The sequence below is a fragment of the Eschrichtius robustus genome, chromosome 2 (genome assembly GCF_028021215.1).
Source record: "Eschrichtius robustus isolate mEscRob2 chromosome 2, mEscRob2.pri, whole genome shotgun sequence".
In the NCBI taxonomy this organism is placed as follows: domain Eukaryota; kingdom Metazoa; phylum Chordata; class Mammalia; order Artiodactyla; family Eschrichtiidae; genus Eschrichtius; species Eschrichtius robustus.
In genome coordinates this window covers 42033694-42037168 of record NC_090825.1, presented here as the reverse complement: position 1 = coordinate 42037168, position 3475 = coordinate 42033694, and positions in this window count along the sequence as shown.

Sequence of the window (3475 nt, the reverse complement as noted above, 5' to 3'; positions counted from 1 at the left end):
ACAGACCTAGAGTTAAGTAACCAATCAGCGAAGGGTATTCATAGCAAACTGTGTGACTTCAATCCCCTTGGGGTTTGGTTATGATATAGACGGAATCATGTCTCACCAACGGGCCATCTGTCCTCCACGGTGGGAATTGAGGGAGAGAAGAAAGCAGAAGGAAGTCACAGCATGTTGCTAAAGGGTTTAGAGCAGAGATTTATAAAACCTTTTAGTCAGATGGTCTCGAAACACTGGATTGAATATTGTAAGGCTTAGCAGGAGATAACCGAGAGCTATAAGAAAAGATTGTCAATCTTCAAGGAAAAAATTAAAGGCTTACTAAGTAGGGAAATGAGAGACTTATACTCGAGAGTACACTAATCATGCAAAATATATTATGCCAAGTGTCCAGTGAGGGCGCAGACTGGGTGAGCTACTTGAGTTCAGGGGAGGAAAATTTCCCATAGACTGCAATGGTGAGGGAGATCTTGTTGGCCAGATGGGTCTTTGGCTGCCCCTGCAGAGTGAGTAGCATTATGATGGGTGACAACAAAGGGGGTGAGCATACCAGAGAGGACAGCATAAATGCAGATGTGAAGCCCAGGGAAGAGGCAGGCTGTGTCTGGAAGGTGGAGAGCAGAATCTATCAGATTTCTTGCATGATTCCTCACATTTCCTAACTCAGATATCATTTCAGCACTGAGCTCAAAGTAGTATAGTGTAGGCAATATAGTGTCAACTTTTTAAAGAAAAATATTTATTTATTTATTTATTTAAGAGCTTCTGGCTTATTTATTTATTTATTTTTTTGGCTGTGTTGGGTCTTCGTTTCTGTGCGAGGGCTTTCTCTAGTTGCGGCAAGCGGGGGCCACTCTTCATCGCGGCGCGCGGGCCTTTCACTGTCGCGGCCTCTTGTTGCGGAGCACAGGCTCCAGACGTGCAGGCTCAGTAGTTGTGGCTCACGGGCCTAGTTGCTCCGCGGCATGTGGGATCTTCCCAGACCAGGGCTCGAACCCGTGTCCCCTGCATTGGCAGGCAGATTCTCAACCACTGCGCCACCAGGGAAGCCCGTGTCAACTTTTTAATAATACTCATTTCAGAGTAAGTGAGACCTACGTTTGACCATTAGGCAAGTTGCTTAACCTCTCCGAGCCTTATCATCCCTTCTTAGTGATGAGGAAACAAACACATACTTCTTAGGATTACCATGACATCTGAAAGAAAAGGCAGGACTGTGTTTATGCTGTTTCCTGGTATATCTCTACTCCTTATTATAGGGCTTGTCACATACGAGGCACTTGATAATGTCTGTTGAAGAGATGCACAAGACGTCCTAGCCTGGTGACCATGAAACTCTTGCTGTTATGGTGGTGGTTGTTTTTCATGAAATAAACACAATAGGTGTACTTAAAAGAAGGGTGAAGAAGATGACTTTACTCCAAGACTTAGAGTCTTTAACGTGCTGATTTGCTCTTCAAATCTCCAAGAGGTACATATGGAGTGAGAGCTTGCCAAACAGATATGGTTGGAGTCCTTTTTTAACCGCACTCCCTGTAGAACAGTTCTTCTGTGGAATATAGATTTAGGTGGGACCTTAGTGAACCCTTTCCCAAATTAAGTGCTTGACGCTCATGGATGAAAATATCAACGCTTGGATGAAATGAGATGGGGTGGGGGGGAAATGAAGGCTCTTGGTGAACTGGGCTGCGCGGCAAGAGATGCTCATGGGGCAGTGACAACGTGGGGCCAGCTAGCCTTTCCAACCCAGCATGCTCCAGGTGACTGCTGGCTAGCAGCTACACACTCTTCTGGGTCAGGAAGCCGGACAAGGGAATGAGGGATTAATATAGCCTGGCTGAGAGAAAAGTACTCTTGGCCTGGAACATCTCTGGCGGCCTCTACCCCAAAAGGCTAAATAAGATAATGAAATGATTCTTTTAAAGAGTCCCTCCCACCTACCCCCCCACACACACCTGCCAAAGGTAATCCTCAAGGTGAAGGAATAAATGAAAAGTTACGTGTCCTTTATAAGAAGGAAATAATTAAGAAGGCACGGTGGGGAAAAGTTCCAAAGCAAAACTGAAGATGAGAAGTTGGAGGCTGGGGAGCCCAGAAACTGCACACAAAAGGAGTATAATCCACTTGACAGGATGAGGGCCACCTTGGCAGGCAGCAGAGAGTGGGCCTCAGTTATGACTTTCTGTAATGTTGACTAAGCCTACAGAATAATTCCTCTTGGCCTCCCCGGGGTGACCTCACATCCTGGGTCCCCAGCTCCAGAAGCTAGAAGGTGGCAGTGACCGCAAAACTTTCAGCAGCAAGGACTAAGAGAAATGTGGGAGGGAGTTAAAGCATCTTTGTGTGTGTGTGACGACCAAGGTTGTACCAAGGCAGTCCTGAACCTGGGGCAGAACTGTGTTCCTGAGGCTGATATGTCCAGGTACTCCTCCTGCCTACCCCTCAGGAGCCCCAGGACATAGTGCCTATCTCAGGAGCTCCGGTATTTTATTTTATCTTATTTTATTTTATTTTGTCTTTTGTTTTGCAGCTTTATAGAGGTATAATTGACAAATAAAATTGTAAGATATCTGAACTATACAACCTGATGATTTGATTTATGTATACATTGTGAAAAGATTCCCCCCCCATCCAGTTAATGAATACATTCATCACTTCACATATTTACTTTTTTCTTTTCAGTTCTACTCTCTTTGCAAATTTCAGTTATACAATACAATGTTAACTATAATCACCATGTTATACATCAGATCCTCAGACCTTATTTATCCTATAACTGAAAGTTTATACCCTTTTAGCAAACTCTCATCATTTCCTTCACCCCCAGCCCCATGGCAACCACTTTCCAATCTCTGTTTTTATGAGTTTGACTTTTTTTTAAAAAGATTCCACATATAAGTAATACCATGCAGTGTTTGTCTTTCTCTGTCTGGCTTGTTTCACTTAGCCTGGTGCCCTCTAGCTTCATCCATGTTGTTGCAAATGACAAGATTTCCTTCTTTTTTAAGGCTGAATAATATTCCATTGTGTGTGTGTGTGTGTGTGTGTGTGTGTGTGTGTGTGTATCATATTTTATGACATTTTCTTGATCCATTCATCCACTGATTGACATTTAGGTTGTTTCCATACCTTGACTATTTTGAGTGATGCTGCAATAAACATGGGAGTACAGATTTCTCTTTGAGATAATCATTTTGTTTCCTTTGAATATATACCCAGAAGTGGGATTTCTGGATCATATGTTAGTTCTACTTTTAATTTCTTGAGGAACCTCCATACTATTTTCTATATGGCTGCACCAATTTACATTCCCACCAACAGTGCACAAGGGTTCTCTTTTCTCCACATCCCTCACTAGCATTTATTCTGTCATGTCTTTTTGATAGTGGACATCTTAACAGGTGTGAGGTGATATCTCATTGTGGTTTTGACTTGCATTTCCCTGATGATTAGCATTGATGAGCACCTTTTCATG